We start from the raw sequence: 25601 nt of genomic DNA, 5'->3' as shown, positions 1-25601 counted from the left end.
TGTCATATTTCTGCAGTCAGGCAACGTCTCCTAACTCTTCATCAACTGTATGCAGTACACAACGTTGTAAAATGCGTTCATATTCTTACGCATTTAGCGTTTTGTTAACTGCAATAAGGGACCACATTCTACCTGCGAGAAAGACTCCCATACCGTAATACCACCTCCACTGTACTTCACTGTTGGCTCTATAGAGTGTGCTAGACAACGCTCTCCAGGAATTGCCAAACCCTAACCCGTCCATAGGAATGCCAGAACGCCACAAAATTAATCATTGCCAGTCATCCACTGTGAAGCGACGTTGCCTTTTACACAACCTCAAGCGTCGGACTACAGAAATGTGTGGCTTACGAGAAGTTGTTCGACCTTATTAACTGGATACACACATCATTGTGCTAGCTGCACTCCTAGTAGCCCTTTGAACTCGCACGTGATCCCTTACGCTATTTTCGTACTATTTTTTATAGCTCGACAGACCGTGACCGTCAGTACATGAGATTTGGCTGGTCTTAGTTCTAAGAAGTTCTCCCTTCACAATCACATCACCGACAGTTCGACGTGGCCAGCTTTAGAAGGGTTGCAATTCCCCTGACACATTTGCTTCTCAGGTGACATCCAATGAAAAGCCCATGTTAGTTTGAAAGTGGCGTTATAGTTGGAGCACGAGCGATGGGATACAGCGCCTCCGAGGTAGCGGTGAAGTGGCGATTCCCCCGTAGGACCACTTCACGAGTGTACTGTGAATGTCAGGAATCTGGTGAAACATCGAATCTCCGACAGTGCTGCGTCCGGAAAAAGATCCTGCAAGAACGGGACCAACGATTACTGAAGAGAATCGTTCAACGTGACAGAAGTGCAACCCTACCGCAACTAGCTACAGATTTCAATGCTGGGCCATGAACTAGCGTCAGTGTGCGAACCATTCAGTGACACATCATCGATACGAGCTTTCGGAGCTGAATGCCCACTCGTTTGCCTTTTATGACCACACAACACAAAGCTTTACGCCTCGTCTGGGTGCGTCAACACTGACATTGGACTGTTGCTGACTGGAATCATGTTGCCTGGTTGGACGAGTCTCATTTCAAATTGTAAGAGGTTAATCCCAAAAGTAAGGTCCTCAATTTTTTTGTAAGTATATAGACCTGTTTATTTCTACAATGGTTTACATTAGTTTACAGATTTTTCGACATAATCACCATTTCTGTCGATGCATTTTTGTAGACGCTGTGGCAGTTTTTGTATGCCCATGTCATACTAGCTCGCCGCCATGATGTTCAGAAAGTTACGAAATCTTCTTTCACCCCGTCGTCTGAGCTGAATCGTTTTCCGGCCAAATGGTATTTTAACCTAAGGAACAGGTGATAGTCACTGGGGGCCAAATCAGGACTATAGGGTGAGTGAGTGGGTGATTATGTTCCACTGAAACTGTTGCAGGAGAGCAACGGTTTGCCGAATGATGGGTGGGCGAGCGTTGTCATGGAGAATTTGTACGCCCTTGCTCAAAATTCCTCTTCTCTGGTTCTGAATTTTCCGTTTGAGTTTTTTCAGTGTCTCAGTACCTGTCAGCATTATTGTGGTCCGAGCGATTCAGCTCGGATGACGAAGTGAAAGAAGAGGTTCATAACTTCCTGAGCAGCATGGCGGTGAGCTGGTATGACATGGGCATACAAAAACTGCCACAGCGTCTACAAAAATGCATCGGCAGAAATGGTGATTATGTCGACAAATAGCTGAGTATTCAAGCTGTAAACTGATGTTAACCATTGTAGAAATAAACAGGTCTATATACGTATAAAAATAGGAGACCTTACTTTTGGGATTACCCTCGTATTAAGCAGATGGACGTGTACGCCTATGGAGACAACCTCATGAATACACGGACCCTGCCTGTCACCAGGAGACTGTTCACGGTGGTGGAGGCTCTGCAATGGTGCGGGGCATGTGCAGTTGGAGAGACATGGGACCCCTTTACATCCAGATACGACTTTGTCAGCTGACACGTTCGTAAGCGTCCTGTGTAATCACCTGGATCAATAGGTGTGTATTATGCATCCCGACGGACTTGGGCAATTCCAACAGGTCAATGCGACACCCCACACGTCCGCAAGTGCTACAGAGTAGCTCCAGAAACGCTCTTCTTTGAGTTTAGACACTTTGTCTTACCACCAAACGCCCTAGACATTAATATCGACGAGCATAGTTGGGATGCCTCGCAACGTGCTGTTCAGAAGAGATGTCCAGCCCCTCGTGCTCTTACGGAGTTATGGACAGCCCTGCAGGATTCATTGTGTCACCAACCTCCAGCACTACCTCAAACATTAGTCGAAACTATGGCACGTCGCGTTGCGGCACGTTTGCGTGCTCGCGGGGACCCTACACCATATTAGGCAGGTGTACCAGTTTCTTTAGCTCTTCACTGTATATTCTTTTTACTAGATAAGTTCGCTGTGCTAGGTAGCCGTGCGGTCTTCGGCACCTTGTCACGGTTCGTGCGGCTGCTCCCGTTTGAGTTTCGAGTCATCTATCGGGCATTGGTGTGGGTGTTGTCTTTAGCGTAAGTTAGTTTAAGTTAGATTAACTAGTGTGTAAGATTAGGGACCGATGACCTCAGTAATTTGGTCGAATAGGACTTACCACCACCACCACCACCACCACCACCACCACCACCACCACCACCACCACCACCAGGTAAGTTTATTTACCCAAATCGCAAAATACACATTGGAGCGTCATCTTCAAATGTGTGTGAAATCTTGTGGGACTTCTGCTAAGGTAATCAGTCCCTAAGCTTACACACACACACACACACACACACACACACACACACACACGCACGCACGCACGCACGCACGCACGCCCGAGGTAGGACTCGAACCTCCACCGGGACCAGCCGCACAGTCCATGACTGCAGCGCCTCAGACCGCTCGGCTAATCCCGCGCGGCGTAGCGTCATTTCAACGAGATGATGTTAAATGTGTCAATGGCGAATGGCTAAATGCCTGTGCACTACATAGTGGGACCATTTTCTATGTACAAACGTGGTATTAATGCTTTGTTGCATTGCCACTAACACACTAGGTTTTGGAAAGTAGGACAGAGGAACTGGCAGCGCCGGTATTATTTCCCACGAAAGGCAAGGGTCAGAGTTGTGCGTTTGCGTGACGTTTTTCAGGGGTCAGAGAAAGCTTCGCAACAGTTTCTCTGGGTATATAGTGAAGATATTTTTCTGGCAGTTTTTACGCCTTTCTGAGAAGACAATTTTATGAAGCAGCGCCTCCTCAGCTCTGATGTTGGACACCGCTGGCTAGAAACTAGGCAAACCTATGCAGAGCGCTCACGACGCCAGGGAGGCTGTGCGGTGAAAGCTGGCGCGGGAAAGTGAGTGCCGCTGTGCCGCTTCCGATCCGCCGCCGCCTCTGGTGCAGCACGCTCATTGGCTAGCCGAGGCGACCACTTTCCCCCGGGGAGGCGTGCGGGTAATTCGCCCGCCGTCTGCCGGATCAGACGCTCACAGCAACTGCTATTAGTTGATGGCCCGGCATTGAAACCTACAGCAATTTGCGGAAGCTTGCCCTTGTGTCACACTGAACGATCCTCTTCAGTCGTCGTTGGACCCGTTGTTGCAGAATCTTTTTTCCGGCTTCAGCGATGTCGGAGACTTGATGTTTTATTGGATTCCTGATATTCACGGCACACACTTGAAACGGTCGTATGGTAAATCCCCCACTTCATCGCTACCTCGGAGATGCTGTGTCCCAACACTCGTACACAGACTATAACACCACGTTCAAATTCACATAGATCGTGATAACCTGTCATTGTAGCAGCAGTAACCGATCTGACAATTGCGCCACTAGACACTTGTCGCTTGTCTATATAGGTGTTGCCGACCGCAGCGCCGTATTCTGCCGGTTTATTTATCACTGTATTTGATTACGCACGCTTATACCAGTTTCTTCGGCGCTTCACTATATATACTTTTTACGCAAAAAAATAACTAGGATAACTAGGCCAAGAGTAAATGAACTGCTTGACCCTTCATTTGCATAATTAGCAACAGCTGTTCAAAAGCTTTTCTAGTTATGGTCAAATACATAACAAAGTTTTTCATAGTCATCCCAATTACTCTCAAGCAACTACATCTTTTTTTCCCCGAAACTAGACGTCACGCTGGTCAATCCAGTACCCTATTTGTCCACATTCTACTCTCCGTTTGGCTATGACAATTCAGACAAAGATCCATTGTGTAATTTATATTGAGTTATTTTCGCACCGATCAAAAATATCACCGAAAATCACAGCTACAGACGTCAAGTGGACACAAAATTTGTGGGGGACTGAGAACGCAGGAACTAAGGATGAAGTCTGACAGTATTGACGACACCAACCACTAAGATTTAGGTGAGCGAAAATTCTCTTGCCGAATTGTGTCGCTCAAATTAACAAGCAGAAGGCAAATTCGTTGGGACTGCTGGAGTTTTCATTGAAATTGAGACCGAAAGTCATCTTCCCTGCAACTAAGAAATGGGAACTGGTGCTACGAGCTCTGCAGTAGGAAATCTAGACGTCACGTTCGTAATGCGCAGCAGTCTACATTACTCATAGGATATGCTACGACGTGTGACGTCAATATGTCGTCCTATTGCAAAGGAAATTTTCACTGGTACGTACTACCAGTTTTGCAAACGTTTCGAAAGATATTTTGTGGCCAACGAAGGCGAAAAGACGTGTTTCATATGTATCTTCCGTTTCATTTATTTTAAGATAACATTCATGGAAGTTATTCTGGTGTGCAGTTTGCAGGTGGCTTAAAATGCAACAACCTTAAGTATATTTTTTCGTCGCTCCTTCGTAGAACTACTTCACACTCATGAATTAATGAAGCTCATTATTAATTTTTTCAGCTGCATAGGCTTTTGTTTTCGGTGCTTTTCTCAGACAACAGCCGACTTGTATTCCGTGAACTAGTTATTCCTCCCAGCCGCATTCTTTGATGGCGGAAGAACGCTAATCGTAATTGCAGGTGCATTAAAAAAATTCGGTTATGAATCACATACGAATTACCTTGTTTCTATAAATCTTGTCCCAAAAAGTTTTGAAGTGAGTAATAACCTCAGTTTTTGTGAAAGAGTGTTGGAAATTTAGGTCAGTTACGAAATAGCACAAATGCATTTTGTACATCAAAGCTAGTCATCATCTTTATTTATTCGATTGGATTCGAGCACTTCAAACTTTAAAACGACACTTCAGCTTCGTTATGATCTATTTCTGGTGGTCCAGAGTAATTCCGCAGAAATATGTCACGAGCTACGTGTCAGAGCTATAGTGTTTGTCAGACTCATCGGCGAAGATATATTGCAATATTTAAGACGACCGTTTCGTGAAGTATACTACGCTAATTGCCCGAAGTAGAGCTAAGTGTCAAGAAAAAAAATTGATTGTAGTTGAGGCACATCTTTATCCCGACGCGAGATTTAGACAAACAGGCCAGTCGTCGAAACTACCTATCACTGTGAAACCTTTAATTCGATGTTTGCTCCAAATATGGCAATTAATCTAAAACTCTCGTAAAACCGTTGTAATTCGCAGAGTAGTTCTTTTAATATCATCATGCAGACAAACAGTACCAGTAAGAATGGATCACCGTTCTGAGAAGCATTATGGTAAAACTCTTTCAAGTGAACACTTTATTGAATTCCATGCTCACCTCTAGATATTTGCACGAGACAGGAACCTGCGCAAATGGTTCTGAGCACTATGGGACTTAGCTTCTGAGGTCATTAGTCCCCCAGAACTCAGAACTACTTAAACCTAACTAACCTAAGGACATCACACACATCCATGCCCGAAGCACGATTCGAACCTGCGACGTAGCGGTCGCGCAGTTCCAGACTGTAGCGCCTAGAACCGCTCGGGCACCCCGTCCGGCACCTGCACAAATCTGCCGTTGTAGACAAACTATTATCATCCATCTGTATTCCATTGATACCATTCCTAACTGGCTTTAATTTTGACTTCTTATTGAATTTGTAATCACAAATTTACCTGTCTCTTGCAGTGACAGAAGGTTGGTTGGTTGAACTGGGGAGAGGGGTTCAAACAGCGAGGTCATCAGTCCCCTCGGATTAGGGAAGGAAATCGGCCGTGCCCTTTCAAAGGAATCATCCCGGCACTTGCCTGAAGCGATTTAGGGAAATCACGGAAAACATAATTCAGGATGGTCAGACGCGGGTTTGAACCGTCGTCCTCCCGAATTCGAGTCCAGAGTGTTAACCGGCAATGGGAGTGGAGGTTCAGAGAACAGTATATATATAATCACATATTTACTACGTTTTGTATGGTGCATTTTTCTCGTATGGAGCATGCAGTGCACTTATGATAAAAGAACTACCATTTCGCAATGGCAGGTGGGAGCCCTTGGGAAACCTTAGAAAGATAGCCACCGCAAACGCTACTTGTTTGGCTTCAGCCACGCCAGCTTCAATAAGCGCCTGGTCGAGTAGACGGTTAAGGACGAGGTGCTGGGGGAAGGGGGGGGGGGGGTAGTGAAAGCATAGACGCCACGCTACGACAGGTGAGATAAATCGCTTTGTTGGAACTTGCTTGCTTACAGCTTCCGTGATTTATCAGGAAGGAAAGAACTTGAAAACATTTATCATTAGACGAAACTGTAAGGATAAATGTAAGACCTACTCATTGCTTTAGCATTTTGACGGTGAATACTACTACTGAAATGGAAAGCATTGTTAAAATACTTTTACGTATGGCACAGTGTTGCTTTCGGTTTGTTTGTAAAGCAAGCTATTTGGAGAACACCAGAGAACGAAACGTGTAAGCGACGACGCCTCGTTATTGGGGAAGAGAAAAATAGAAGGAATTAGCCAGCAAATTATAAAGCAACAATCGTGAATCTGAACAACCAACATTAACCTTAAGTTTTGTAAGGAGACGACCAACTTGTGAAGCCAACCTCTGTATTTCCTGTTCTATTGGAGGAAGGAAGGCGGACTAGGGCTTAACGTCCCGTCAATGATTGTGCCATTAGGATCAGTGCTCACAGCCAGGATTGGACAAGAATACGGAAGTGACGCAGCCAGGCGAGTGCTCGTTTACTTTCAGCAACGTAAGCAAACCAAGGAAAAGACGTGAACTGGATCCCTGTTCTTGTGGAAATCGAGTGCAGAGTGCTCGAGTCTCCTCCATCTAGAAACACTGTTTGGATCTCGTGCACTCCCATATCATAGAAACTAATCAGTATCTCATTGTTCTGTGGCACTCGTGTTTAGCTGGACCTGCTGTAAGCATCCTGGTAAGGATAACCCGAATGTCTGCTCCCCTGTTTAGAGCACGTCTATTTAGTCACGAACCGGTCGTCATCGAACACTTGACTTACGTGGTGAATAATAATGCTTACAATGCAGCTTGCTGATGCACACGGGGAAAAGAATAGAAACGATGTAAGGAGTTGTTCCTCGGGGTAGCCGAACCGTACAAGTCTATTCTGTAAAATTAAGAAACCGCGCAACAGTTGCCGAATCAACGATCTTTTATTGCATACACCACCGGTTGAAGTCCCATCATCTGCTGTAAATTGTAATGATAAACATTTTGTGTCACAAGATAATGAGTGGAGATCCTCAAGTTTATGTTAAAAAATGTCAGGTAGTGAAGAACAGGACGTCACTTACAAATAAAATAATCTTACCATCTGAGGTTATCTTCAACCCAATGTTGTCATGGAACAAAAACTCCGTGTCAAAAGAATGAAAGTGGTGGACAAAAGTCGACATCACGACCGGACACCCGAAGTCACCAAAATCATAAAGCATGTAAGATGCAATGGCGACGAGAAGGGAAAAAAAAACATTGCATGACGTTACTTACGTAAATACCATAAATCCATTGTCTCGTGTCACCCGACCGGGTACACTAACTGTGAAACTAAATAATAGTAAAGATTTGCTAGCGAGGAGTATTGAGGGCGCACACGGCCCATAACGCAAGCGAAACATATGTGGTTGGTAAACTGATTAAACTGACTAGGCGGCAAGTGACTGCAGAAGGGAGACGGAACCACAACAACACTACGTGAGAACACCTGTAAACTGAAAAAAGGTAAAATATCGCGTTAGACACACTGCGTAACTTGGATGAGTAATGTCATAATTAACTAAAATGTTTTTGCGATACATGTCAGTGCGTTCATTAAGTGTACCGGTATATAGAGAACAGGAATGGAGAATTTTTAAGATTTCAAGTTCTTCCGCAGCATTGAGCATCAGACCTTTCTCTGTAGTACGTAGTACAGTTATGTTATCCTGAACTCGATACACCTGACGTTTGTTGTCAATCAAATGCGTTGCCAAAGTTGATCCGGAATTGGTCTGGTCTACGTGTTCTTTAAATTTCGTATGAAAATTCCTACCCGTCTGCCCAATATATCTGTTCTTACACATCGTCTTCTATCGCATTCACTACGATACACGCCTAGATCACGTAACTAATGAGGTGATACTGAATAGGATTGGGGAGAAGAGAAGTTTGTGGCACAACTTGACTAGGAGGAGGGATCGGTTGGTAGGACATGTCCTGAGGCATCAAGGGATCACAAATTTAGCATTGGAGGGCTGCGTGGAGAGTAAAAATCGTAGAGGGAGACCAAGAGATGAATACACTAAGCAGATTCAGAAGAATGTAGGTTGCAGTAGGTACTGGGAGATTAAGGAGCTTGCACAGGATAGATTAGCATGGAGAGCTGCATCAAGCTAGTCTCAGGACTGAAGACCACAACAACAACACATGCCTAAATACAAATTAGCACGAACAGAATCTACGCAAATCACCTCTCGCTGCGTCGCACTACTAGACGGGAAACAGATTAATTATAAATGTCCCTGTAAGGTTAAAAATGGTTCAAATGGCTCTAAGCACTATGCGACGTAACATCTGATATCAGTCTCCTAGACTTACAACAACTTAAACCTAAGAAGATCACATACATCCATTCCCGAGGCAGGATTCGAACCTGCGACCGTAACAGCCATGTGGTTCCCGACTGAAGCGCCTAGAACCGCTCTGCCACAGCAGCCGGCCTTCCTGTACGGCAGCTGTAGCGTTGTAGATAGCACTTCCCCCATGACAAACGCTGCTCACTCTTTAGTTCACAGACAGACTATACAGAAACACCAAAACTGGTTTCTCGTCGAAAAGTCACGATGATTTATGTCGATTCTCTTCGTGTCCGCTTCTCACATTAGTTACTAATATCTGTTTTCAGCGCAGCGTTAGTACATTCAGCGAAACATAGCACTCCCCGGGGATGGCTGCGCACTGAGTAAGAAGGCCAGTTGTGGAGGGCCAGTATAGCCTTGTGGACTACTAAGCTCTTCCTGACGCATCTAGGTATTAAGAATGGTGTCTCGCCTGCTCGTCATTGCAGAGAGATTATAACAGACGAAGTGGCTTTCCAATGTTTTAGCGCTGTAGTGTGATTGCGAACCAACAAGCGATAACCATTATATTTGGAAGTCTTAAACCGTGTGCAATTTCGTGATGGCCTCGTCTTTAATGCGGTATGTACCCTAGAGTCTAAGCGTAAGTAAATTGTATTCCAAGGAACACGGTTTGCGAAACTGCTGACCTCGGACGCCCTACGTCATTACGGACACGACTCCTCATTGCAGGGCATCTCGTGGCTGCGCTGCAGCCGCCTTCACGCACGGGCCTTCCAAGGGCGCGCTCATTTGGCGTCTCTCGCACTTTAGAGCTGCCTTTGCGGTACGGCACCACAGGAAGGTTTGTAAACTCTCCAGAGTGCGCGTTCGCATGCGCATTCAGCGAGCGGAGGAGGCTGCGCTACACCGACCGCAGGCGCCCCCATCCCCCTTCTCGTCGTGCAAGTAGGACGAAGTGTACTCACTGGTAGAGATGGGAACGATACACCGTTAAGTGTTGATATTTTGGGGAAATATCGATAATATCAACCCAGTTCCTCGGTAAGTATGAGCCTTAGACAACACTATTTCCTATATACTTTTAGTGTGTACTGGATGTAAATAATCACTGTCGGATATACATCTTGTCAACTGATGATGTGGTCATCAGTCCGACGACTGATTTGATGTAGTTGTGAACACTAATTTATTATTCGAAATTCAGTTCATAAATACAGAATTAATGCAACCTACATACATATGAATCAATTCGCTGCTTCAAGCCTTTGTTTTGCTCTGCATATTTTACCTCCACACTTCTCCATTCCTAAATTATTTATAAAAAGGAAAGAATTTGACAAAAGTCTTTGGTGAAACGTGCAACAACAGGTCTCTCATGGTTTCTAAGTAATAGTATCCGTTTTCGAACAACGGTCTTTTCAGATAATTTTTTTCAGGTATGTCGTAAAGGTAGGTATCTAAATTAGGTACTTTAGGTGCAGTAAGTCGTCAGTATCGATAGCGCCGTCGACAATGGCGCCCAATTTGATGCCCTGTTCTCTGACTTCCGGAAAGCAATGTATACAGTTCCGCCTTATCGTTCAGTGAATGAAGTACAAATATAGCGAGTATGAGACCAGATTTGTGATTGGGAACAGGAATTCCTTGCAGATAGCAGTGAATCCGTTCCTCTTCACGGGGAGCAGTGGACGGATGGCTTGATCATTTCGGGAGTACCACAAGGGAGTGTTACAGGTCAGTTACTGTGTACAGCACTGGAAGCTTGATGAGGCTTTCCGCAGACGATTTAGTTGTCTGTAGGAGGGTTTCAACATCAGAAGACTCTAGCGAAATGCTGGAAGACTTGCGTAGGATAGATGATTGGTGCACGGACAGGTAGTTGACTGTGCACGAAAATAAATGTTATACAAGGCGCACAATAGGCGAGGAGTCCGTTACTTTTCGAAGACGTTATTGGAAAAAAAGAAGAAAAACGCTGTAAACCGAATAGTAACAAATGTATAGTGGCCGGAAGAAGTCGTCCCGAGAGACCTTAAGTGAAATGACCACTTAAACTGTACGAGAAGCAGAAGCCAGGTGGAAAGTGATTGAAAGAATAAAAAGCAAATTGAATGCATCCACGAAAGAAGGGCTTATGAAACACTTATAAGACCCATTCTAGAGTTTTGTTCATTAGTCTGTGAACCTTGCCAGTCTGACTGATAGAAAAGACAGGGAAGATCCAACGAAGAGCTGTGCAGTTTCGTCACAGGACAGTTTAGCAAGCGCGAGAGCGTAACGGGAATGCTTAATAAACTCCACTGCCAGACGCTACGAGAAAGGTGTTGTGGTCATCGCGGAGAAGTTTGCTGTTTAATTTCTGAGAGCGTACGTTCCAACAGGAGCCGCCTGAAATACAAGCTGTTTATAAATTGATATCGGTGTTTTAACGCTTTATAATATTTATTACATTAAACTTAGTTATAAATTATATGTCAAATAAAAGAGAATCTCAGTTTTACCGAGAACCTTATAAATGTTCAATGTGAGCACCACTTGTCACACGCCACAGATGAAGTCTATAGCCGAGTTCTCCCCAAAAGTTGATTATGTGTCTTCAGTGACTGTAGCAACAACTGCTTCAATCCTGTTTCTTAATTCATGGAGGTCTGCTGGTATCGGATGCACGTACACAGGATACTTGATGAAGCCCGAAAGAAAAAAATCGCGTGGCGTTAGGTCGGGTGAACGTGGAGGCCATGCAAAGCAAGTCCTGTCATTGTGTGGTTCAAATGGCTCTGAGCACCATGGGACTCAACTGCCATGGTCATTAGTCCCCTAGAACTTAGAACAACTTAAACCTAACTAACCTAAGGACATCACACACATCCATGCCCGAGGCAGGATTCGAACCTGCGACCGTAGCCGTCGCACGGTTCCGCACTGTGCGCCTGGAACCGCGAGACCACCGCGGCCGGCTGTCATTGTGTGTGCTATATACTTTGTGTGTGCCGTGTGACAAGTGGTGCTCACATTGTACTTTTATAAGGTTCTTGGTCAAACTGTTTGAGTTGCTCTTTCATTTGACATATCATTTATAGCTGTACGTTCAATGTAATAAATATTATAAAGCGTTAAAACCCCCATATTCATTTATATACACACTGTATTACTTCATCACGCTTAGGTCTCGCGAATGTACCACAACCATGATAAAGTAAACATTAGTCACCCATTAGGCCCTAGAACTATTCCGACAAGGCAGTAGCAGTACAAGGAGCGATGTGTGATCGTGGGACACGTGATCAGCATGTAGCAAAACCCTCCGACCGTTATTGGGCAGCAGATGAATCCTGCTTCTTGATTCAAACAGCTCCTCATACGGCCTCGTGAGGCTAAGTAGACACCTTACCAGACGTCCGTACCTCAGAAAATCAGAAGAGGTGTCACGAATCGAGCCCTGGGTCCTTCACCGAAGGCGTTAGCGCAAACTACTCGTCTATGGAGACGGCCTATAACAGTAATATTAGAGGAAGCCGAGTTGATAGTGAGGCTTACCGACACACTATTCCCTCGCATCGTTCGCGAATAGAAGGGGAATGGGGAAATGACAATGGCAGCAACATTATCTTCAGCCCGTACACCTTAATGCTGTCCTCTGAGTGTAGATGTAGATTAGACCACACACGCACAACTTATCGAACAGTAGATAGGTCGATACTTGAGACAACTTTGCCATGCCTACTGGCTGATTGTAGCGCCGGTCGTTGCCTCACAACGGGTCTGCAACCTCGCGAAACCTGTCCCCCCACGGCCGGCTGCGTAATTAAGTGGTGCGTTTCGACAGAAGACGTTTCCCGCCACGGGGCACTTTCACGGCGATGTTATTAGCCGCCATCACCGGCAGCAGTAGCAGGGAAAGTGGCCGCATAGGTCTCTCTCTTCCTGCAGCTCCCAGAAGTCGCCAACTCACAACCGGGAGCCGCCACGTCGTCCACTTACACCTGTATGCGGGGTACGTACAAGGAGTAGGACTCCAGGGAAAGCCGCAAGAAAGCGTCGCTCTTCCCCTTACGCTTCTTGCTCGTATCATACACTCAACTACACTCACGTCAATTAAAACTGCAGCATCATGAACGCATAATGTATCGAACGTCATGACGTGACGTGGGCCTAGCAAATGTCCAGTGGGCAGGACACATACAAATGGGCAGTTGCACGGGAATTTGCCCAAAGCAGTTTTAAATGCCCAGAATCAGGGTATTTATACAAAAGTACTTTTTAAAGTTTTTGCAAGAATGTGTAACTTGACAATTAAAATAAGGTATACGACAATATTCCTGATATTAAAAGTTAATCACTTTTTATACTTAGACCTACATATATCATTCAGTACCTTTAGTACTAAGAACGAAAAGAAAGAACAGAAGATTTTTTTTTTTTACTAGTATTCCAACTTGCTCTACCAAGGAAGAGCGTGTGTCCCTCACTGCTGCTTATCACTTATAATTTGCTTTTTCTTCTCTCTCTCTCTCTCTCTCTCTCTCTCTCTCTCTCTCTCTCTCACACACACACAAGCTGTGTCATGATAGCCGATTTTATATTATATATAGGGTGAATCAGGAGGAAAGGTGCAAGCTTTGAGGGGTAATATTAATGATTCTGGACAAAAAAACTTCATACGTTTGCCCTATTCCGAATAGTTTCCAATATAGAACACATTTAGTATCATTTTTGTACTTTTTCTCGAATAACACGAAAAACGCACCCTCCAGTGAAGACGGGTCGCAGTAAAAAATGAAACTATATTAAATCTCCTACAAAAAATGTCCTATTCATTTTTGTCTGTAGAACTAATGATCTGTGCGAGAGAGGGCGAGAATGTTGAAAAACTCGCTCGACGCGCGTGCGGTGTAGCTTACGTAGTATGTAGGACAATTTGATGTAGTTTCCCGAGTTGATTGACCGCAACAGTCAGGTATCAAACTGTTCGTCTCAACTTTCTACCTCAAATTGGCCTACAAATCGTCGATACCGGGTAGTTACGGAGGGCAGAGTTTACTCGATTTGGTATGAGGTCTTTGTTGGGCTTACTTAGAATTATTTGTTAACTGCTGTCGGTAGATAAGGCGTTGCCTTCAGCATCAGCCGTTACGAGGGAGGGCTGAAAACCAATGCCTCCGAATTCATTATGTAAGAACTTTTAAAACTATCGTAATTAAAACTAATGTTATTAACAGTCTGCATGTTTTGTTCTTCATGTCTACGTATTTGCAGTCCTATGTCGTTAAAGGGCAGCGAATTGTAGCGTGCATCATGGCGGTGTGTAACGTAACTATGTCGGTTCGTGAGTAACAGTTTCCTGTAATAGAGTTTCGAATTCGAAGAGTTTCTTCACTCATGGAGCGCCCTTTCCTTCAGCATGGCAATGCCAGACAACGCACGAGCGCTGCGACACCTGCAACAATCCCACGCCTCGGGTTCACTGTCCTGGATCATTCTCCATTTAGTCCCAACTTCGTCCCATCCAATTTTTATGTTTCTAAATCTTAAAGAACACTTTCGAGGCCTTCTCTTTCATAGTGATGAAGCGACGCAAGGAGAGGTGAGGCAAACTTTCTGCAGTGACGGTATCAACGAACTGGTCTGTCGTCGTTAGATTGACGAAGTTGCGATATAAATATGTAGACTTGAAGAAAAAAGGTGTAGAACTTAAATAACGTTTGTCTTATTTAAAAATTAAGAGTTTTCACATAAAAAATTCGGAGGCATTACTTTTCATCACGTCCTTGTAGTTGGGTCATGAAGAAATTCCACGGACCATACTGTCTAGTAACCGTGCATTTTTAAATCAAGCAATTGTCAGTCAAGACACTAAAGTGAGGTCATAAAAGGCCGCAAACTTCTTACTGCACTTTTTCAGGCATTCTTGTCATCTTCACAACTAATATTACATCGAACACCGAAGCTAATGTACTGCTACAGTAAAATGACTGACACTATCAATCGTAACGTCAAACCATACATATCTATACGTCTTATAAATTACAGTCCCTTGCCACGTTTTTCTGACTGTGTGAATTCTATTTCCAGGAACTACTGTAGGGATTTTCGTATGTTTGTGCTAACAGATAGACTTGACTCAGGAAGAAGGTTTGTGTACATAATTTATTGCGCCGCTAGGCAAGTAGTCCAGCTGCAGATACTTAGTACCATCCGTCCGAAGCCGGAGCGGCTCAGAAGTAGTAGACGTATTAAAGTAATGGAAGACATATAATTTCAGCATATACATGAACTAAAATTAGCGGCAATCACAGGAATAGAATTGACGCTGATGCTTGAATTAAGTGGTGTCATGATCAAACAGGTAAATGAAAGTATCTGCAAAGAAGATGAAGAAAGGATAAGGAAGGACAAGAGAGGATAAGGAAGGAAGGAAGGAAGGAAGGAAGGTCAAGAGAGGATAAGGAAGGAAGGAAGGAAGGTCAAGAGAGGATAAGGAAGGAAGGAAGGAAGGAAGGAAGGAAGGAAGGAAGGAAGGAAGGTCAAGAGAGGATAAGGAAGGAAGGAAGGAAGGTCAAGAGAGGATAAGGAAGGAAGGAAGGAAGGTCAAGAGAGGATAAGGAAGGAAGGAAGGAAGGTCAAGAGAGGATAAGGAAGGAAGGAAGGAAGGTCAAGAGAGGATAAGGAAGGAAGGAAGGAAGGAAGGAAGGAAGGAAGGAAGGTCAAGAGAGGATAAGGAAGGAAGGAAGGAAGGAAGGAAGGAAGGAAGGAAGGAAGGAAGGTCAAGAGAGGATAAGGAAGGAAGGAAGGTCAAGAGAGGATAAGGAAGGAAGGTCAAGAGAGGATAAGGAAGGAAGGTCAAGAGAGGATAAGGAAGGAAGGTCAAGAGAGGATAAGGAAGGAAGGTCAAGAGAGGATAAGGAAGGAAGGTCAAGAGAGGATAAGGAAGGAAGGTCAAGAGAGGATAAGGAATATGAAGAAAGGACAAGGAAGACGAAGAAAGGGTAAGGAAGATGAAAAAGGTTGAAACTTCATACAGGTAAGGGCATGCGTATCGCTATACACGAAGAAGACTGCTCAGAAGACTACAATGCAAATAACAAACCGTGCTTTAGTTTTCGCTTGCATGAAAAATAGGTGTGGATAAAACGTAGCTTACAGGGGAATTTCTGATCCAGGAATGTATGACATATTAAATAGGAGCGGAATATAGACCCAGTCCGATACATCGAATGCATCTCAGACTGCCTGGGAGTTATTATGAACCACGAGCTTGTCAGTACGGCGCAGGCACCACTGAAAATGGGAGTTGCAGTGGCCAGAGGAAAAGGGCAGGAACTGTCCGTCTCGTGTGCTGTCAAGTGCACAGCGCTGGAAGCTGGGCGCCGGGCACGAGGGAGGGAAAGACACACACGCGGTTAGCCCTGCCTCGCTGCTAAACCTACAGCCAGCAGCTGAGGGCATTGCTCCGCCGTTACGCAACAGCTGACGCTTTTTTGTGGCCAGCGCAAAAACGCAAATCAGCGGCGAGTTAAATTGCTTTCTGTTAATGCAGACGCTGTTCGTTTTCTCCCTTTTCTCCAGGGCTGTCTCGTACCTTTTCTACCTGGCAGCACGCAACTCTGTACAGTACCAACGTACCAGGTAAGCACTTCCATCACTAAGACTTTTAGGGCCTACGTCTGAAGTTACTTTGTTCCTGATTAACTGTTTGGGTCTCTTCCACCGCATGTGCAATTAGTGAGCATGAATACCTTCCTAAATATCGAACAATACGCTGCAATAAATTTTAAATTACTCGAGTAAATAGCAGGCAGAATTCATAGTAACACAACCATCACATTAAAAATGCTTTCGAATGTTTTTACATGTCAGTAGTGGATATACGTATCAGAAAATTTATGACACCTGGCTGTACTAGAAAAATTTGATAATTTTCTACCGGTTTCGATCACTGGCCATCATATGGCACCCGAATCAGCGTTAGAAGACAGAAATGACAACGGAACCTCAAGTTCAAAACGTCATAAAGACATGAAATGCACAAATTTAACTTAGGAAAAACTGGATGCTGCAAGTTACACGACAGCCATTCGCAACCATACAATCGTATTAAGTGTTAGTTTCACGAGTACTAACATGAGATTTTGTTGTCATTTTTGTTTTCTAACGTTGATTCAGATGCCAGATGATGGTCAGGGATGGAAACCGGTAGAAAATTAATAAACTGTTCTAATGCAGCTAAGTGTCATTAATTTTCCAAAAAAATATTTACCCTAAATATGCATCCTGGATCCACTGTGAAATATGTTCCTTGATGCCAGAATATTGCTGGTATTGTAAATTTCTTGCAGGAGTATAGTGTCTTACTGCTAAGCCGACTATTATATTGCACCTCAGTGCTTATGAACTATTTAGTACCGCTGCGTAAATAGTGAATAAGCCCTGAGGTACAGCATAAAAATCCCCGCAGCTACTTCGGTAATAGACAACAGTGTAATCATAAAATCTGTCGGCTATGAAGATGCACAACACTTTTCACTAGATGGCAAGCAACTTTCGAACACTTGAAAATGTATAGCTATTCGCACTTGCGCATCCACCGCCTTGTGATGTTTATATTAGCAAAGAGAATATGTGGGAGCCCAGCTTAAGTACCATTACACAAAACACAAAGGATGTGGCAAAATACGTTTGTGTCTTTGCTCAGATGTGGGATTTTAAATGATAAAAAATGACAGGACTAACGGCAAGAAAGTCTGTCCTACAGTATTAGGTGTTTGTTAAGTTGCCGTCAATGACGTACCATGTTCCCTAAGATGTCTTGCTGTGCAGGTTAGGAGTGGAAACATCCTAACCTCTCCCCAGACCCCCAAGCACTACATTCCCGTGTGAAAACTTTATTCTGTGTTTAATAACAAATGTAAAACGATATTATGCTGAACGTCTGCAATGTCGAGCTCACTCGATATAGGTAAATAAAACTTATGTTTATGTGACTCGTTACGTAATTAATAAATAATTATTTAACTAATTAAGAACACGCGGTTTTAGTTTGATTTTTATGTCTACATCATTTTACTAACAACGATAATAAAAAAAGCGAGAAAGTAGTTACGGGTGAGTGACATAAAATGGAATGGAATAAGAGTAGTTGATTTTCGACTATACCGAGATAGACAAAGGTTCACATTAAAAGAGTTGTCTGTCGACAAGAACTTAATTGTACTTAGTTTCACGACTGTGTAAGCTTTTAAGTACACACGACATCACGCAACAAAGGCATAACGCACTAACGCTAGAACGACTGAAGATCGCATATTTTAGTATATATCGTGCCTGAAACCAGTAGTAATGTTGACGTGATGGGCACACACTTACTGCCTTCCCATAAACACACACACTTTGTTACGTGTCTATAATTACTGTGTTTCTTGTATACACTAATAATTTCATCGTACAGATCATTCACAAGCATATTTATATGCATCGCGAATAATATTAACCAGCTTACACTAGGAGTGACTTGAACAAGGGAAAGAACATCTAACTTTTCTGCATTCTTATTTCGAATTCTGTCTCTGTGTTTACTGTGACGTACGATGATGAATTATCAGACGTATGATAACGTCCAAATTTTTTGTCACTTAAGTGGTGTATTTTGAAGTTGTCGTCTATTATATAGGAAATGTCTGTTTTGGTGGGTGTCGCCACTGTTTCTTTATTACAGTTATCTACCATTTAGTAGTCCGTGAGATCAGCTCTTGCTTGCAGAGATTCAGATACTTTATCTCGTACATCACCACCTATTCGCTGTTTTCCTGGAATCAGCAGCATTTACTCGCTTTCTGTCATCTGCCCTGACACTAACATTACACGAGGATTAAGAAGTCTTCACAAACTTAGGCAAAGCTGGGATAATGTTTTACGATTCATAGTCCAACAGATTTCAAGTATATTGGAAATATAAACCTAGGAATTTCCCTAGACGCAGTACAGATCATAACACCGAAAAACGATAGCACATTACAAGTCTACGGGCATTTTCGAAGGAGGCAATACGTGAATCCACCTGTAAAACGTAATCTCGCGTTAAGACGTAATAATTTGTTAGAGCTACCTCGGATGATGTTCTTGTGCCAGTTTGTATTAATACTGTGTGAATTGTAAGATCGTGTGGAGATTTTTATGGTGTCTTTTGAGGTCCTCTAGAAATGATCGTCATCCGAAAGCTTTGCCATAAATAGTGATAGAGTTGATCTCAGACTATTTTCCGTATTTTCTTTTCTTTCTATTAACATAAAATCCAGTGGCATCCCAGTATTACGAAATTTCAGTTTCAATAGCACTGAAATTTGCTACTTCGTTATGCACTGTTCACTGCATGCACGTCAGAGCCTGCGGCCAGCTGAGAAGAAATTATTTTGGACGACAGGTAAATGTTTACAGGGCAACGGCCTTGCCGCAGTGGATACACCGGTTCCCGTCAGATCACCGAAGTTAAGCGCTCTCGGGCGTGGCCGGCACTTGGATGGGTCATGCGCTGTTGCCATTTTTCGGGGTGCACTCAGCCTCGTGATGCCAATTGAGGAGCTACTCGACCGAATAGTAGCGGCTCCGGTCAAAGAAAACCATAATAACGACTGGGAGAGTCGTGTGCTGACGACGCCCCTCCTATATATCCGCATCCTCAGCTGAGGATGACACGGCAGTCGGATGGTCCCGATGGGCCACTTGTGGCCTGACGACGGAGTGCTTTAAATGTTTACAAGACGAGAGATGAGCAATTTGCCTCCACTTACGCTAAAGATACTGAGCACGGGCTGAAGTTTACCATGTTTGTTAATGATGGTATATCTTTCCCGTGGGGAGAGTTATATTAAGGAATCCACTTTGTAATATTTGAGGGGAATAATTTGCATCTTTAGGGCATTATACTTGACGTATCCTCATGAATACTTTACAACACACTGTGCAAACATAGGGGTGTGATGTCAGGAAGGGTATCAGGCCTCCACTTCTCACCTAGATGCCCTCAACCCTTAATAAAAATGCGGAACCCGTAGAGAAAGGAAGAGGAAATAGTCTTTTACCCATTCAGTTAATACTACTGCTATTATCTGCATCTGCACAGAGCCCTAATAACGTGTACTTCGATTCATCTGATTCGAAAAGTGCTTTAAGCGTGAAAGAAATTTAGCAGCGTATTACAACTCCGCATTTTTAATTGGAGAACATGTTTTGAGTCTTTTAACTTCTTGTTGTTGTTGTTGTGGTCTTCAGCCCTGAGACTGGTTTGATGCAGTTCTCCATGCTACTCAATCCTGTGCAAGCTGCTTCATCTCCCAGTACCTTCCGCAACCTACATCCTTCTGAAGCTGCTTAGTGTATTCATCTCTTGGTCTCCCTCTACGATTTTTACCCTCCACGCTGCCCTCCAATACTAAACTGGTGATCCTTTGATGCCTCAGAACATGTCCTACCAACCGATCCCTTCTTCTAGTCAAGTTGTGCCACAAGCTCCTCTTCTCCCCAATTCTATTCAATACCCCCTCATTAGTTATGTGGTCTGCCCATCTAATCTTCAGCATTCTTCTGTAGAACCACATTTCAAAAGCTTCTATTCTCTTCTTGTCCAAACTATTTATCGTCCATGTTTCACTTCCATACATGGCTACACTCCATCCAAATACTTTTAGAAACGACTTCCTGACACTTAAATCAATACTCAATGTTGACAAATTTCTCTTATTCAGAAACGATTTCCTTGCCTTTGCCAGTCTACATTTTATATCCTCTCTACTTCGACCATCATCAGTTATTTTGCTCCCAAAATAGCAAAACTCATTTACTACTTTAAGTGTCTCATTTCCTAATCTAATTCCCTCAGCATCACCCGACTTAATTCGACTACATTCCATTATACTCGCTTTGCTTTTGTTGATGTTCATCTTATATCCTCCTTTAAAGACACTGTCCATTCCATTCAACTGCTCTTCCAAGTCCTTTGCTGTCTCTGACAGAATTACAATGTCATCGGCGAACCTCAAAGTTTTTATTTCTTCAACTATATCCTCTTCCATTTCCATAATACTTTCCTCAAGTACATCGCCCTTGTATAGACCCTCTATATACTCCTTCCACCTTTCTGCTTTCCCTTCTTTGCTTAGAACTGGGTTTCCATCTGAGCTCTTGATGTTCATACAAGTGGTTCTCTTATCTCCAAAGGTCTCTTTAATATTCCTGTTGGCAATATCTATCTTACCCCTAGTGAGATAAGCCTCTACATCCTTACATTTGTCCTCTAGCCATTTTGCTTTTAACTTAGCACTCGACAGCAGGACTGTCAGTGCCAGCTTTTGATGATTTAGACTTAGCCTGCAGCACGTACTTTCTGAACACGTGGCTGTTTCTTGTAGTACGGAGGGGCGGCAGCCGGGGCCAGTTGCAGCACGTGTGCGGAACCGCTCCCTCCCCCCCCCCTAACCACCCCCTTCAGGCGAGCTGTCCGCGGCTCAGATGTAATCTCTCCCGCGGGACGGAAGTTTCCGCTTGTCAGCCGGGGAGCACTGAAAGGAGAACTCGGCACGCCGTTCCAGTTATTCCACAAAATGCTTCCCGGTTTTCGTTGTACGACAGAATCCCACCACAATGTCTGTACAGCCGGATTACGCCGCAGCTACCGTATTACTTCGAAATATCATTAGTTAGTATAAAATAAATACCATCCACATCGATGGCTTAAAATGTACAGCAATTTGAAAGCAAAGCTTTAGAATGGATATCTAAAACATCGAGAGCTGGAAACTTCCTGTTTCTTTTTATCTTCAAATCACTTACGTAATATCGTAATATGAACAATACTTTGGCGCTGTTGAATATTTCAAGGAAGAAGCTTAGGTCCCCTTCACCAAAAATTATTTTTTGGTTGTAAAATTTTATGTATGCTTGTGGAAGGAAACGTGTATTTTGATTGAGGACCAAAGAGACGATATGCCAATATTTATACTATACGTACAAATAAATGAGGGTGCAGTCTTCAGTTTTTTCAAAGGCGGTTAAGAGATGCCCAGCTCTTCGCTTTTGTCTTTTACTATGCTCATTGCCACATGTAATCATCGTTCTGTGTAGTTCTTAACAGTTTCTAATATACTGAACTAACTTTTACTCAAAATGTTTATTACAATACCAGTCCACACATTTATTTTGATAATCATTGTACTGCTAGTTCCAGTTTTCACCTCCTTGTGGCATAGACTTAACATTTCGACGTGACACAGGTCTGGCTTTGGCGTCACTTTGTTACTAATTTTCAATATCTTTTTTTTTTTCTCTTATCGGTGAACCTGAACCTGTGGTCTTTCAAAGAGGTCCGAGAACTGCAACTAATTACGGAGCAAAGATTTGAAATTTGTTTTTTTGTTCTTCAAAATTTACATTTGTCCACATCTTGTGTAATGAAACTCTCGCACCATTCAAGTTATAAGTTGTTTTACCCAAATTCTAATAAACATAGTCGCTACGTATGTTTTATACAACTCGTTGTCCTATACGAGCATTTTCCTTTGCTGTGCGCAAGGGGTAAGAATGGGTAAGTAATTTATTTCATTACACTTTGCCATTAGCTCTAGCAATCTCTTGGTGGCTGTGAGATCCAGTTACACGAAATCTTGATAAATGTGCATTAATGTGTAAAAATCATCTGTTTTCGAAGTACTAAAACCAATGCACAGACCTCGTAGCTTCCACTGTGGTGTAAGATGGTGAGGACGTCAACTGCGAAAAGTTTTACGGCGCAAACTAAGTCCTGTTTATTTCTACGTCAAACCAGTTATATTTAATATTTTCCAAATTAATTTCCATCGAAGCAAAAAGGCTATTTTTAGTTGGGACTTTTAATTCAGTTGTTTTCGTACAAGTTGATACACGGATATTCAATTTCCTCAAGTTTTGACATTTTTGTGGATGAACCGTGAATCAATTCCTGCATTTTTCGGTCTGGTGATAGAGTCTTGTGCTTTCGAAATCGACTGCAGTACAACTTGGAAACCATAAATACAGCAGTACGGATAAATAAATAAAAAGCCTTAAGTAATATTTATTACCACCCGCGAAAGTTAAAGCTGAAATGATATATTTCAGTGTACCTAGTTTTATGTTAATCTAAGCATATACAACGTAAACTGTACAGCAACAAAGCTTTTACAAAGAGGTCCGGAAGTCAGATATGAGACGAGTTTTCCTGGCAGATTGAAACTGGGTGTCGTGCTGAGACTCGAATCTGGAATCTTTCCCTTTCGCGGGCAGCTGCTCTACCGATCAAACTATCCGAGTACAACCCACGATCCGCCTTAACAGCCTTACTTCCGCCACTACCTCATCTCCTACCTTCCAGACTTCAGGCAAGTTCTCCCCCACATCTTGCGGCACTAACACTCCTGGAAGAAAGGATACTGCGGAGACACGACATAGCCGTATCTTGGATGATTGTCTCCAGAGTGATTTTTCACTCTGCTGCGGAGTGTGCAGAAAAACTTCTATGAAGTTTGAAAGTAGGAAATGAGGTACTGGTTATAGTGAAGCAGTGAGAGCGAGTACAGAGCCGCGTTTGGGTGGCTAACGAGCCAAACATGGCATGTGCCGTAACCCAGTTTCCAGAACCTTTGCTCAATGGGAGATGAGTCAAAAAAAGTGAACACTTGTCTGGACTTATCCATAGACACTCGACCGTATCTGAGGAAAAAACGGTCTAGGTTTTCGACGTAATTTGTTTGCCTTTTACGCTCGATGACGTCAGCCGAAATGGTGGCAAGTGGCTAGCATCACGACTTCTAACTTTCGCGCCCTTTGTCAGAACCACGATTATAGTTTTTATTTATTTATTTCTGCATATGTCCTTTGTGCAAAGCTCGTGGTCTCGCGGTAGCGTTCTCGCTTTCCGAGCATGGGGCCCCGGGTTCGATTCCCGGTGGGGTCAGGGATTTTCACCTGCCTCGAGATGACGGTCTTGTGTCGTCGTCGTCGTCGTCGTCGTCATCGTCATCATCATCCATCCCCATTACGGTCGGAGGAAGGCAATGGCAAATCACCTCCGTTAGGACCTTGCCTAGTGCGGCGGTGTGTGTCTCCCGCATCGTTCCCCCACGCTCTGTCACGGAGTATGGGCCACCACCACCACCACCACCACCACCACCACCTCCTATGTCCGTAACAGATTACTACATGAATGCTTTTTATCAAGCTAGGGCATACAAGGACGTTACGCTAATTGCAAAATTACAACTGGGTTTCACAATAAGAGTATATATGATAATTTGAGAAGATTGTAACCTCTGAAAATACCATATACACACTTTTATACTGCATGATAGTTGTATGACGCTTTTTCCGAAATCTAGTTGTAACTTTACAGTTAATATAAAGCCCTTTCATCTCCTAACTTGGTAAAAATATTCCAGTACTAACCTTCTAACGACATGGGTAGATAAACAAAAAACGAAACATTGACCGGTTTTCGAACACGGGGCGCTAAAGTGAGAGTTCGCTATGCTAGCCATTGAGCCATCACCTAGACTGAGATTATCGCCCGCTAAAAGGCATTTGAAGTTCGTCGAAAGCTTTGACCGTCAGTTTTTGAGGAACGGTGGAGTATCTATGGATATGCAGGTACCCGTGTCCGCATATTTTGGCCCCTCTTCCACTGAGGAAAGTTTCTGGAAAACCGTGTTATGGCGCTTGCCTTGTTCTAGTCAGTAGGTTGAGTGTTGACCCGCGGGATGGAAAGGTACCAGTTTCGAGCCCCGGTCAGTTTTGAAGGTCCGCGACGTTTCAGATCACCGCACATTCCACTGCAGACTGAAAATTCATTCCGGAAACAACAGTGATGTGTCGGAGTAGACGGACTCGTAAGCCCTGCTCACTGACAAAGTTTTTGAAGAGCCGTGGTATTTCGATCGTGCAAAGGCAGGAGCTGGAATGAATGGTTGGACAAGAAATCAACTGTCTCTCATTAAATTGCAGAATTTCACTTTTGAGGCCAAACGATTAAACTTTTCTTTGGGTCTAGAAGACGCTGCAGAGCCCGACTTCCTATTTCTGTCTAGTTTTTTGATGGTCTCTCTACATTTAATGGTACTTGTAACACAGAATATTACGATACACGAGCTCGCTCAGCTACATACTGGGAAAAAGACATCCAGTCAGAGTATTGAGACGTGGTAACAGCAGTGGAGAGCTGCGGTACTCACGCTAGTGCAGGATGATGTCGCTCCGGCCGTGGTTGCTGTGTACTGGCGCCAGTTGTGTGGCTCGCGTCCTGTAAAACAAGAGGATTTCGTTAGCCGCTGTCGCAAGCAGGAGCGAGGGCAGACAGACGGGTGGGTACGGAACAGCCGCGAGGGCGACCAGACGGAGACGGAGCGCCAAGGTGAAGGCTGGCGGCGGCGGCGGCGGCGGCGGCGGCGGCAGTCTTGCGCAAGCGGTGCGGAGCGGCCGTGAACCACGGCGACGCGAAAACAACACTCCGGACGCAGGACATGACAGCCGCCCTGCCACCTGCGTGGCGCGCATATCTGGGGAACTACACGTAAAAACAGCCACCTGCTGCTGCTGCTGCTCCGTCCGCTAACACTTCTTGCCAACTTTGTTATGCTATGAGAACGA

General features: G+C 43.9%; 1 protein-coding gene and 1 long non-coding RNA gene across 2 annotated transcripts in view; one reads left to right on the top strand and one right to left on the bottom strand.

Annotated features, from left to right (window-relative positions):
- LOC126330168 (protein FAM43A) overlaps positions 1–25601 on the bottom strand; it is a 592769-nt gene that overhangs the window by 453816 nt on the left and 113352 nt on the right. Inside the window, exon 2 of the mRNA XM_049996337.1 lies at positions 25187–25254. The gene's annotated coding sequence lies outside the window, so the exon portion shown is untranslated. The remainder of the gene's footprint in view (positions 1–25186; positions 25255–25601) is intronic.
- On the top strand, positions 15361–16176 carry LOC126330184 (uncharacterized). Its single transcript, XR_007562779.1, has 3 exons — positions 15361–15512; positions 15565–15608; positions 15697–16176. It is a non-coding gene; the product is annotated as an uncharacterized LOC126330184 (long non-coding RNA).

Source organism: Schistocerca gregaria, chromosome 2 (genome assembly GCF_023897955.1).
Source record: "Schistocerca gregaria isolate iqSchGreg1 chromosome 2, iqSchGreg1.2, whole genome shotgun sequence".
Lineage (NCBI taxonomy): Eukaryota > Metazoa > Arthropoda > Insecta > Orthoptera > Acrididae > Schistocerca > Schistocerca gregaria.
This window is presented reverse-complemented; position numbering and strand designations above follow the sequence as displayed.